At 45.1% G+C, this 13,153-nt stretch overlaps 1 protein-coding gene and 1 long non-coding RNA gene across 4 annotated transcripts in view; one reads left to right on the forward strand and one right to left on the reverse strand.

Moving 5' to 3' along the window:
* MAD1L1 (mitotic arrest deficient 1 like 1) overlaps positions 1–13,153 on the forward strand; it is an 865,451-nt gene that overhangs the window by 809,819 nt on the left and 42,479 nt on the right. The gene's annotated exons all lie outside the window — the stretch shown is intronic.
* The window catches only part of LOC138158685 (uncharacterized), a 39,898-nt gene continuing 31,422 nt past the window's right edge, over positions 4,678–13,153 (reverse strand). The window contains exon 2 of the long non-coding RNA XR_011167707.1: positions 4,678–6,399. This is a non-coding gene — a long non-coding RNA (uncharacterized lncRNA). The remainder of the gene's footprint in view (positions 6,400–13,153) is intronic.

Genomic DNA, 13,153 nt, shown 5'->3' on the forward strand with positions numbered 1-13,153 from the left:
TACTTCAATAATTTTTAAATTATCTCTCCTGGATCTTTTTTCCAGGTCAGTGGTTTTTCCCATGAGATGTTTCACATTGCCTTCTATTTTTTTCATTTGTTTGGATCTTGATTTCTCATAAAGTCATTAGCTTCCAATTGCTCCAGTCTAATTTTGAAGTAGGTATTATCTTCAGTGAGTTTTTTTTTTTAATTCCTTTTCCATCTGGCCAATTCTGCTTTTTAAGGCAGATTCTGTAGCTCTTCTCCTCACTGGCTTTTTGAGCGTCTTTTGCCATATGAGTTAGTCTATTTTTTAAGGTGTTATTTTCTTCAGTGTATTTTTGGGTCTCCTTTAGCAGCAGGCTGTTGACTCACTTGTCATGATTTTCTTGCATCATTCTTATTTCTCTTCCCAATTTTTCCTCCACTTCTCTTACTTGAGTTTCAAAATCCTTTTTGAGTTCCTCCATGGCCTGTAACCAGTTCATATTTTTCTTGGAGGCTTTTGATGTAGGAGTTCTGACTTCCCTGTCTTCCTTCCACTCCATGCCTTCATCCTTTTTGTCTCCAAAAAAGGATTCTGTGGTCTGTGCTTCCTCTGCTTGCCATATTGGCATCCAATTACTTGACTTTTGAGCTCTTTGCTGGGTAGAACTCTGCTTCCAGAATTGGAGAGAGCTTTGTCCCAAATCGCTGGGGTTTTCACAGCTGCTGGAGCTGTTAGGAGGGTGGCCTCTCTGCAGCCCCCACATGCTCTGGCTCACTGGTCACACACCCCAGGACCACCATCCAAGACCATGATCCAGATCCAAGCAGGTCAAAGCAAGAGCGATTACCCTCTGAATGGTCGCTTAGTCCCCCTACAATCTGCAGACCAAGAGCTCCTGAGGAAGCCATGCAGCAGTGGCTGCAGCCACTGCGCTTCCTCCGTTTCTCACCCAAGGGGTAGCAGTCGGACCACACTTCCCCTGTTCCAACAAAAGTTCCACACTGACCTTTTACTTTGTCTTTGGCATTTGTGGATTGAGAAGTCTGGAAACAGCTACAGCTGCTGGTGATTTACTCTTGTGAAGTCAGTTCCAGCCAAGGCTGGTGGGGGCCACCCTGGGGATAAAACTGCAGCTCAGTCTGGACTTTGCTTGGCTCCCAGCATGCTGCTGTGATGGACCCTTCCTGCCAGGCTGCTGGGCTTCCTTCAGTGGGAGATTTGTTTCTCTCTGTCACTTTTTGGATTCTGTAGCTCTCAAGTTTGTTTAGAGTCATTTTTTACATGTATTGGAGGAGGTGAAAGCTGGAGCCGTGCGGAAGTCCTGTTTCTACTCCGCCATCTTGGCTCCGCCCCTATTATATCCATTTTACAGATGAAAAAACTGAGGATTAGCAAGATAAAACTGATTGCCCTTAGTCACATGACCAGTAAGTGTAAGAGACAGGATTCGAACCCACTTCTCTCTAACTCAAGTCTAGCTCTCTTTCTGCTGTGAGGAGGGTAGAAGGCAGTAGCCCAAACACAGACATTCTGACTCTTAATTCCAAAGGCTCAATATCAAAAATCCTGCTGCTTCCTGTCTTTGTAATCTGTAACTTGGATGTTTAAAATGAATATATTCTTAGGAATCTTAGGAGTTCAAGGTTGAACTTCTTCCCACCACAGAAGCACACCTGAGCTCCCAAATATGAGTCCCAGGAATGGGGTTGGGACTTCCTAAAAATTCATCTTCCTGAGACCCTCCAGCACAGCAGGAATCATATGTTTTCTCTCTTCCTTTAAAGATTGTTTTTGAAGTCCTCTGTCTTTATACTTGGAAGGTTGTCACGTCACTACCGATTTGGAGGGCAAGATCACCCCTGTCTATTACAATAAGCATCTGTCAATGCTGTCCCTTCCCTCAGCAACATGGAGTATTGGGTTCATAGCCCTGCACTGAGGCAAGAGTTCCATTTTTCTCTTGGTATTCAGCAGTCAGCAAACTGAGCACCTGCTGTTTACAAAGCCCTGCCCAGAGGAGGTTGCAAAGATGAATTAAATAGTTCATGAGAGTAGATGTGGAAGCTATTTCTGTGGACTAGGGAGGTTAGGGGAGGCTGATGCTAATTAGGAAGCTAATGCTTCCTTCTTGGAGCAAATAGCATTTAAGCCAGGCCTTGAAGGAGGCATTTTGTCAGGCTGTCAACAGTTGAGTTATTTCAGGAGGCAAAAAATGTGGGGACAGGAAAACTTAAAATTTATTTTCAGGACCCTGAGTTGTCCTGTTTGGCTGAAATGTAAACAGTACACAGCAGGGAATAACATAAGTTGAAGCTAGAAAGCCTAGGCCTGCTGATATAGCTCTTGATCCATTCAGGGGCACTAGCCTTCAACCCCACAGCTCTGGCTACAAATAAAATCAGCAGTGTAATTCCAGACTTTCCCACCCTGTCCCACCACATCACTGCCTTTGACTCAAGCAGCAGGTGCATTGATTGCAGCTTAGGCCCAGCATAGGAGATATTGGCAGAAGCCTGCTAGTATGAGAGCTCCAGGAGAGAGAACACGGTAGCCAGGCAGTAAATATCACAAGAAAAGAGAGAAGGCACTCAGCCAAGAAACAAGAGACCCACCCCAACTTGTTCCCCTAATGCTTTGCCCAGAGAATGTCTGCTGACCTGGTGCTAATGTTGGAGCTTCCTAGTGGGTGGCATTTTCCTTAAACAAGCATCAGATGCAAAGATACTAGAAAGTGGAAAGGTCTGCAAAAGAGATTGATGGATGCAGGGGAGGTTTTCAGAAACAGCCTGCTCCCAGTTTCTGTGACCACTCTGATGAAAGCTGGGATGAGTGGCCCATGCAGGCTGTACCCCTGTGCCTTGAGAATTTTTTCATAGACCTTCTGAGACAATCTCAACTATAGAAGAGCTTAATGGAGTAAAGGACTCCTTCCTGCAGAAAAGTTCCCATTGGCAATGCAAAAACTGGCAAACCTTGTCTCTGCCCTCCAGAGCTTACAGGGCCATACAGAAGAGAAATGTGTAGAGATGGTGGTAATTTGGAGAAAGCCCCTTTAGGAAGTACCCTGAGAGAGGTCTTGAAACTAAAAGAAGGAGACATTTCACTTGGGCCAGATCAGGTGACCAACAAGGCATCCCCAGAAAGAAAAAGTCTGTGAATTTGACCAGCACCTCTGCCATCCCTTCACCCTGTAACGTAGCATCCTTTCTCTGTGCCCCTCAAAAACAGGGATGTCTGTGTTGTATGCTCAGACCCAGGATGACAGGACAAGGCATTCAGGCACATTGGGCAGAGTTTGAAATCCCTACCTCTTGCATGTCTCAGACTGTCCACCTGAGGCTTGGAGCCTTAGCTGTAAAATTGGAAACTGACATTACCACAAAATAAATAACTAGAGGCATAAAAAGTAGGATTTTAGAGCATTCAAATATGTGCATTTATAAAAAGGAATACTTTCAAATGTCCCTCAGTGTGCTTCTCTCTCTCCCATGTATTGTACCCTAGGCGGCTACCCACCTTTCCTGCCTCTAAATCTAGCTCTGTTTAATTGACTCCAATACACATAAAGTCATCTATAGACACGGTCTATTGAACGGTGCTGAGATGCCTGTGAGTAATCAGGTGTCTTCCTCTTTCTGTAGCCCTGACAGTGCTCAGTGGTGGGCACTCAGTAGGTATTCAGTAAATACCTGCAGCCTAGTGTTGACCAATTAATGAAGGACTCCTAGACTTGGACTTGAAAGAAAACAAGCCAGCCCTAAATGATAATAGACTGTAGGCATGTAAGATTTTGAAAAAACCTTCAAATGGAGACTTGAATCCCAGCTGAGCTGTTTTATTTGCCTCATCCATGCCATCCCCATATCTGAAGTGAACATAGCAAGACATTTAAGCTTGAGAAGAACTGCAGGCTATTAGGGAAGAGGGGGGAAGGAAATAAGCATTTATGTAGCACCTTCTTCGTGCCGGGCACTTTGCCAAGCCCTTTGTAAATATTGTCTCATTGTATGCTCACAACAACCCTGCAGGATAGGTACTGTTATTATCCTCATTTTACAGTTGGGGAAACTGAGGCAAACAGATTAACTTGGGGAGAGCCTCACAGGTAGTGTCTGAGGGCAGATTTGAACTTGGGTCTTCCTGACTCCATCCACTACACCTCCTAGCTGCCCTGAGCTAAAAATGATTCTTATTGTGAAATCCTGCCAGTGTTTGGAAGTTATGGTGCTAAGTATTTTGAAAATGGCTGAGGACAGAGTGACTGTCTTGCTGTCTCTGAAATTAGATGCACAGAATAATCCACTCTTTTGAAGGGTAATGTTGGCATCTGGCTATTATATCTTTTACACAGGCCTGGCTTTGTTCTGTGCTGCAGTCTCAGATGATGAGGCACCAAGTTCTTCATTTGGCATAGATGCCATTAGATGACAATCCCAGTGAGCCTGTGCCAAGAACGTGGCTAGCAGCTTTAGTGTGACTAGAGCATTAGTCTCTGAGTTTAAGACGCAGCCAGCCCCTGGCCAGGTTGGGGAGCTGATGGTGTTTTGGGCATCTTTGCACATCCCTTCTGTGCCCCTCTTCTACCTTGTGCTACCCTCCTCAGGTGCCCAGTCCTCACTGTGGCTCCACAGGGAAAGTAGCCTGGGACCATCAGGCAGCTAAGAGAGCATCTCCAGAGTCTGGCTAAAGGCCACAAAGAACACTGAATGGCTTCACGTTTTTATTAGGGAGAGGAAACAAAACCTTGAGGAGGGCTAGTGCCAAACCTCCCCTCCTTTCCCCCAGCCCCCTTCAGTCCCAACCTCTGCCACAGCAGGGAGTACCAGGAGGGCCTGGACATGAGCCAGAAAACTGCCCCCCTCCCTCGTTTGATTTCCACTGTGACAAGTTGGCAGTTCATATTCCGTGTACAGATCAGCCTGTTCTTGCCTCCTCCTGTGAGTCTCCCTTCCTTCTCTAATTCCCCCTTTCCTTTGTTTGTTCTCATAATTCATATCTTCTTTCTGCATTTCTCAGGGGCGTTCTATGCTCTATTAACATTCTGATTATAAAGTAACAAAGACTGTAGCATGTACTGCTTCCCTCTTGGCCAAGTCCCTTCCTCTCTCTGGGCCTGAGTTTTCTTCTTTGTAAACTAGAAGGGAGGGTGAAGAATAGGGGCGATGTTGATGATCCCTACGGTCCTTTCTTGATAGCGTCCTGTGATTTTATGATTGCTTCCCACCCCCCACTTCCATGCTCCCAGCTAGGTCAAGCTACTAAGTTCCTTTTGGCTCTTTGGAGGAGAAAATTGTGTGATAATATCTTAGTAACCCTCCCCTAACAAAAGCTTCTCCCTGAAACAAACCACCTCAGCAGGCTACAGGTTCCTTAAGGACAAAGACCGTATTTTGTTTTGTCTTCCTAACCCAACCCTGCCCATAGCAAACACTTAGTAAGTGCTTACTGGATCGGATTGGGTTGGATTTTTTAACATTAATATCCTTTCAGTCATGCTTTATAGCTGCAAGTAATGGAATATCACAGGCTCGAAAAATTGAGCTGTGGAGAGGCCCATGAAGAGTGTGAGTAGGCTGCAGTGTGTTTCCAGTGAAGCATTACGTAGAAAAAGAAATGGAAGGAAATGTGTGACCAGAAGAGGATGAGGGCCACTCACGTAGGAGGAATGAGGATTCACTTCTATCCCTCAATAATCACTCAACAAGCATTTCATAAGTCCCTACTGGGTGCTAAGCCTCCTACTGTATACTGGGACACATGCAGGTAGGCATTGGGGACACGAAGACAAAAGCAAAAACAATCCTTGCCTTCAAAAAACTTACAGTCTAGCTGGTGAGAGACTTGTTTCTAAATGGTTATTTATAAAATAGATAAAAGGTGATTTTGAGGGGAAGGAACCAGCAGTTGAGACCATCGCAAAAGGCCTCGTGCAGAAGGTGGTGCTTGAGTTCCATTGTTAAGATGGGCCAGAGATCGAAAGGGAGGTCCCTGGTGCATTGGGAGAGCATAAACAAGAGTCTTCTGAGACAGGAAGATGTGGATGCAGTGTAATCCATAATGTTGGAGGGAGTGCTCACGTAGATGAGAACCCAGCCCTACCAGTGTACCCGAGTAGTGGAGAGGTCCAGCTCCTTGCCGTGCTGTTCCTTCTGCAGGTGACAGGTGCTGACTGCCCAGTCAAGGAGGCACCGCATCTCCTGGGCAGCCCTTCATGCCCTCTGGTCACCCCTCCTTACAGAGCCTTTTGTCCCAGGAGGATTCCAATTCATTAGTTTCCAGTCTCTGCTGTCAGCTTTCTGCGTGGCCTTTGGCAAGTGACTTCAAAACCCTGAGCCTTGGGTTTTCCATCTGTAGGATATGTTGACTGTCACTCTCCCCGTGAGTCAGAGGATAAAAACATGAGAAAGCATTTGCTGTGCAGTGCAGCACCTGGGAAGAAATATGATTACCATCACCTTATAATAATGGCTTACTTTTACACAGTACATTATTGCTAGCAAAGCACGGGACTTGCCTTATCTTATTTGATCTTTGCATAAAAACCTGTGAGGCAGGTGGTGCATGTTTTATTATTTATTTATTATGATTTATGATTTACCCTCATTTTACAGATGAGGAAGCCGAGGCCTGGAGAGGGTGATTCGTCCATGGTCACTTTGCCTAATAAATGCCAGAAGTGGTATTCAAACATCTGTCCTGACACCAAGCCCAGGACTCTCTTCTCTACATCATGAGTATTCCCTTTAATATTGACCAGAGAAATTGAAAGAAAATAGTCATTTTGTAATTTTTCTGCTTGTCTCATTAGTCAAGCTTTTAGATATCACACTAAAAATGGTTATCACGTAAGTCTTGTGGTTCCACTTCTAAGGAGGACTCTAGTGTTAGAGAGTAAGAGGTGTCCTTGTTCTCTGGTGGCAGTCCCTCCATCTCTCTGTGAGCTTTTCTCCCTTCTTCACTGATAAAATGTCCCGTTCCTGACATTTACCACTTCCTTCTTCAGCATTTTGTTTCTCTCCCTCTCATCTGCTGTTTTCTTCTCCCCCCTTCAGACATGCAGACATCTCCACTGCCCTAAAAAAAAGGTCTCTGTGTGACCCCTTATGCACCTTTTATTTCCTCTTATGTATCACTTTTTCCATTCACCATCAGACTTCTCTCACAAGTGGTCTGTACCTGTTCCTTACATTGCTTCTCTGCCCATTACCTACACTGTCAAATGATTCAGTATCAGAAATAAATAAGGCTTTGTAGATGGAAGTGACACTAAAGAGAATGCATTACCATCGGCTTTGGGCCTTGCCATCTGCCTTGTAGCTGAAATGTAACACACACCCCCCCATTAGTATATCAGTTCCTTGAGGACAGGGAATGTATTGTTTTTCCCTTTGTATCACTAGTGCTTAGTACAGTGCTTTGCATATAGTAAGTGTTTAATAGATGCTTTGTCATTCCTTCCTTTTCTGGAGACTTAAGGTCTTCACCCAGGCTTAGCCAGTTATTGTCCCATCATAGGACACCTTTTCCTTCTCTAGAAAATGAGATTGGGACGAGGTGACCTCTAGGTATCTTTCAGCTCTAAAATCCTATGATTCTTCATCTCAGTCCCTTCGTTCTCCCACCATTTGGTCCTCCCCCACCCCAGGCCAGCAGGAACAGCTGCAAGTGGATTTGAAATGGAACGACAGTGTTAAAGATGGAGAGCTGTATAAATAGAATAATAATAATGCTGGGTTTGGAATTTATCCACACTTGATGGGGGTGTCTTGCCTCACATTCCCCACTCATCACTCATGAGTGAAAAGGTCACCCCTAGCCTAGGAAGATAAATTCCAATAACGTTGGTATAATTAGAACATGCAGTATTTAGATATTTTTTTCTTCAGTACAATTAAGCAGGGATAATTTGGTGAGCTATTTTCCCCTGTGCTGGACATGGCTCTCGCATCCGTTCTTTTGAATTACTTGACAAGACCATCATCCTCAGGGGCTCTTTCTACATTCCCTTGGCCCAGTTGTTACTTGTGTAGAATGGTTCACGTCGCCCTCTCTAGGCAGTGTTCTATGTTCTCAAATTATCCCTTCCATAAAATCTCCCTTTGCCTCATTGTCCTATCCTCAGCTGCATGTTGGAAAAGACAATGATCTGTTCAAATAACCAGCATTAGTGTGGGGAGTGATGAGTAACCTTAATGTGTGACCCCTTCCCCAGAGTATTTGTATTTTGTACTGCAAAAGAAGACATCCCCATCAAGAATGTCTTATCCCTAGGGGCCAGTAGGATCTATTCATAGATCTCATAGCCTTTGCTTAGAGAACTCCAAACTAGTGATCCCCACCACAGCCCTTCTGACCCACTTTCCTCTCCATCAGCTCCTCCACTACCAGTGTGTCCTATGGCATGCCACCCCTACCAGCATTTCATTTACTTCTCTGCCACATGGACCCAGTGCTACCTTGCCTTCCTCCATCCTAGCCCTTTATGGGCATCCTCTCTGCTATAGTCTTTCTTTGGGAGGGCAGGCTTTTTGAAACTCCAGAAGTGGGGAAGGAAGTTCAGCTAGCAAAAATGCCCCCCTCTTTGCTCTGGGATTTTTACTATTGACCCCCCTTTACTGATACTCCATCCCCAACTCCCTGTAACCTCAGGACTTTGGGAAAATGAAAAACTACTCAGTGAAAGATGAGGTTCCCTGCCCAGACCCAAACGAGCAGTTCTCTGATGGTGAGAATTTCAGGCAACATGTGAGGTTAGTGGAAAAAGAGATCGGGGGAACAGCTTTTTATGATCCCACCTTGGAGGCAACCTCTCTCAGGTCACGTGGTGCCTGCTGCTTGCTTTTCAAATAGTGCTTCCCTCTGATTTTCCAGTTGGGCCTCATTTTCTTTAAGATGAAAGTTCAGGACCAAACCTTAACCAGAGGGTAAAGCTCCCTTAGGGATTTCTGTAGGAGCCTGAGACATTGCTCTGAATAATGGTTCTGTTCCTCCTCCGCCACTCTGCCTAACGTCTTACTCGCCTCATTTTTTTTTTTCTTTGACCTCTGCCACAGAATGAGCAGCCATCTTCATTAAGTTGTCCGGGCTGATGTCTAAATCTTGCTTCCTGAGAGGTTACAACTATTTCAGAACCCATCATTGTGGGAGAGAGGTTGAAATTGTTCATTCCAATATGCATCACCTTGGCTTTGCTGCCCTGAGTTTCCGTGGCAGCCGTCTTGTCTTGCCTAGTAATTTGGTCCAGTCAGAGCTCCCTATGTTTGCTCAGCCTCTTCTCCTGCCCTTACCCCAGCTTTACCTAACCTCTATAGTTTTCGTTGTCTGGCATTTCAGCTGCCATGCCATGTACTTCCTCTTCTAGGCTGCCATTAAGTAGATTGAACCAAACTCAGCCCAGCGCTGATCGGTGAGAGCTCCCTGTTATTGACCCCTCTATGCTAGGAGAATTGGCTGCTGGCTTCCTCCCTTATGCTCCTTCTCACATAACTAGATTTTCTTATGCCAGGGCATAACTTTTCTCCCCAGGGTTACTAAGCTTCCTTAATGGCCCCTCAAGAAGGACTTCATCAAAACTCTTTGAAGCTGTGGCTACTAGCTTGACTTTCTTCAGATACTATTTTTCTTAACTCTTTCAGGAAACATGACTCTCAGGGGTTTCATCCTCGTCTTTCTCTTTCCAATTCTTTCTGCTCTGGCCCAGTTTGCCCCCCTCTTATAAACATCTGCCTGTTACAAACTGATATTTTCCTTGGCTCATTTTTTATTTTAATTGTGGGGCAAACTGACGGATCATACGGCATCCAAGGAAGAAGGAAAATACACCCTAGCAACCAAGATGACAGCATGGCAACAGCAGCTGCTATCCAGAAGAGAGAAAAATATCCTTCTGACAAACTTATTTCCCCATTTGGTTGTGTTTATGGTTTGGCTGAAGGTGTGGAGAAAAGAGTGGAACAAGAGTGGAGAAAGCCATAGATGCTGAACAAGATCCCCCTTTGCCTTTTCAGGCTCCTTGAAGGTGGCCAGTGTCACTGAGAAGACTGACACATCACCTGCAGTCCAGTCATCACAGCATTCCGCCTCCCCTTGACTAACATACACAATCAGTTCATCAGTTGACAATGTTGACCATTCCTAAGTCTCCATAACGGTCCCTCATGAAGACCCCTTAATTGGTCTGGAGGTTGGTGGTTATGTGTTTGCCTCCATTCTTAATCTCTTTGCAACCCCTCTCTCCACTCTAGGATTCCAGCATGTTTTTGCTGGCATAGAGAAAGTTCATGGCTGTATTGTCTCCCTGTGTTGTGGAATTGGGCTCTTTATTGAAACCGTCACCTATTTGTTGAGTGCCTACTATATGCCCAGCATTAGGGAGGGCTGTAGAGGCATGAGATAGGATCCCTGCCCTCCAGGAGCTTGTTTATAGTCCCGCCAAGGAGACAAGACTAATGAGCTTGTGTTTCCTGACCAACTCCCAGTGCTGGCTTTGCTTGTGCTCGAGGGCAGGTCAAGCATACTTTGCACACTGACCTCAAAAAAGTTGTGCATCAGCTTTTTAAGTGAATCTCATTTAAAATGCAGCAAAGAAACATGACATCCAAGGGCACCACCCTCCTGCTGGTCACTCAGATTTTCAGCCTGGGCATTATCCTCAGCTCCTCTTTCTCCCTTACCCCACAATCCAGTCATTGGCCAACCCTTGTCCTTTCTACCTCTGCAGTAACTCTAGAATGCATCCCCTTCCTCTCCCTTCACATGACCACCAGCTTCACTTAGGCCCTCATTTCCTCTCACCTGGACTACTGAAATAACCTCCTATTTGATCCTCTTCCTTCAAGTTTCAGCTCACTCTAATCTGTCCTCCCCAAAGCGGCTAAAACGATTTTCCTGGGGGCCGAGTCAAGATGGCGGAGTACAAGCACGACCTCCGAGCGGCTCCAGCTTCCACCTTCCACAATCAATGTAAAAAGGGGACTCTGAACAAACTTTGGAGCTGCGGAACCCACAAAATGACACAGAGAAGCTAACCTCCCACTGAGGACAGCCAGGCAGGCCAGCAGGAATCCGCCAGGGCAGAGCTCTGGGAGCTAAGCCCAGGCCGAGTGCTAGAGGTTTTAGCCCCAGGGTGGGCCTGACCAGCCACCGGCCTGAGGGACTCCAGATCAGTAGCAGCTGTGGCCATAGATGCGAAGGACAGTAAGAGGTCAGTGCAGTCTAGACCTTGGGACCCAGTAAGTGGGAGTGTGTCAGCTTTTGCCCCCAGGGCAAGAAGCCACTGAGATGCCAGAACCAGGTGGCAGCTTCAGCTCCTGGCCTGCAGAGTGTAGGGGGACCAAGCGACCAGTCTGAGAGGTAATTGCTCTTGCTTTAACCTGCTTGGATCTGGATTGCAGTCTAGGGTGGTGTTCCTGGGGCATGTGTCCAGCTTGCCAGAGAGTGTGGAGGCCTCAGAGAGGGCACCCATCTAATAGCTCCGGCAGCTGAGAAAACCCCAGCATTTGGGACAAAAGCTCCCCTGTCTGGTGGCAGAGTCCTACTGTGACAAAAAGCCCAGGGGTCAAGTGACTGAGGGGCGACATGACCAGGCAAAGGAAACAAAGCAGACAGAAGATTCCAACATTAGACTCCTATTTTGGGGACAAAAAGGATCAAAGCATGGAACAGGAGGAAGACAGTGAAGTCAGAACTCCTGCACCAAAAGCTTCAAAGGAAAATATGAGCTGGTTACAGGACATAGAGGACCTTAAGAAGCAGATAAGAGAAGTGGAGGAAAAATTGGGAAGAGAAATGAGAACGATGCAAGAAAATTATGAAATGAGAGTCAATAGCTTGACTGAGGAAAATAACACCTTAAAAAATAGACTAACTCAAATGGCAAAAGAGGCTCAAAAAAGGCAATGAATGAGGATAAGAATGGCCTAAAAAGCCGAATTTGCCAGATGTAAAAAGAATCTCAAAAGCTCAATGAGGAGAATCATTTCCTTAGAATTAGATTGGAACAAATAGAAACTAATGACTTTATGAGAAATCAAGATGCTGTTAAACAGATCCAAACAAATGAAAGAATAGAAGGCAATGTGAAATATCTCATGGGAAAAACCACTGACCTGGAAAATGGATCGAGAAGAGATAATTTATTGAAAAATTATTGAACTACCTGAAAGCCATGATCAAAGTAAGAACCTAGAAATCATCCTCCAAGACGTTCTCAAAGAAAACTGCCCTGATGTTTTAGAACCAGAGGGCAAAATAGAGGTTGAAAGAATCTACAGATCACCTCCTGACAAAGATCCCAAAAAGAAAACTCCTAGGAATATTATAGCCAGGTTCCAGAATTCCCAGATTAAGGAGAGAATATTACAAGCAGCCAGGAAGAAACAATTTTGAATATTGTGGAAACACAATCAGGATAACACAGGATCTGGCAGCTTCTACACTGAGGGATTGAAGGGCTTGGAATATGATATTCTGGAGGTCAAAGGAGCTGGGATTAAAACCAAGAATCACCTACCCAGCAAAACCAAGTATCATGTTTCAGGGGGAAATATGGTCATCCAGTGGAACAGAGGACTTTCAAGCATTCTTGATGAAAAAAACAGAGTTGAATAGAAAATTTGACATTCAGATACAAGAAGCAAGAGAAGCATGAGAAGGTAAACAGGGAAAAGAAATCATAAGGAACTTATCAAAGTTGAACTATTTACATTCCTATATGGAAAACCAATAATTGTAACTGATGAAACTTTTGTCAGTATGAAAATAGTTGAAGGGAATAGAAATATATACATGTCTATATATGGGCATATGAATACATATGTGAATGTGTGTCTATATGTTTACAGGTTTACATAGATAGAGGGCACCGGACCAATTTAATAGGAAGGGATGATACTTAAAAGGTGAAATTAAGAGGTGAGAGAGGAATATAATGAGAGGAGATGAGGAGAGACAGAATGGCGTAAACTATCTCATAAAGGGGAGGCAAGGGAAAATGGTTACAATGGAGGGGAAGAATAGGAAGGCAAAAAGGAATGGGTCAACCTTATTCTCATTGAATTTGGCTTGGGGAGGGAATGAAATACACACTAAATAGCGTATCTCACCCTACAGGAGAGTAGGGGGGAAGGGTATGAGAGGGGGGATGATGGAAGGGAAGGCAGGCTGGGGGGGGGGAGGGAAGTTG

Source organism: Petaurus breviceps, unplaced genomic scaffold (assembly GCF_028583685.1).
Source record: "Petaurus breviceps papuanus isolate PSGF00001 unplaced genomic scaffold, PetGlider_PUasm1.0 175, whole genome shotgun sequence".
NCBI classification, from domain to species: domain Eukaryota; kingdom Metazoa; phylum Chordata; class Mammalia; order Diprotodontia; family Petauridae; genus Petaurus; species Petaurus breviceps.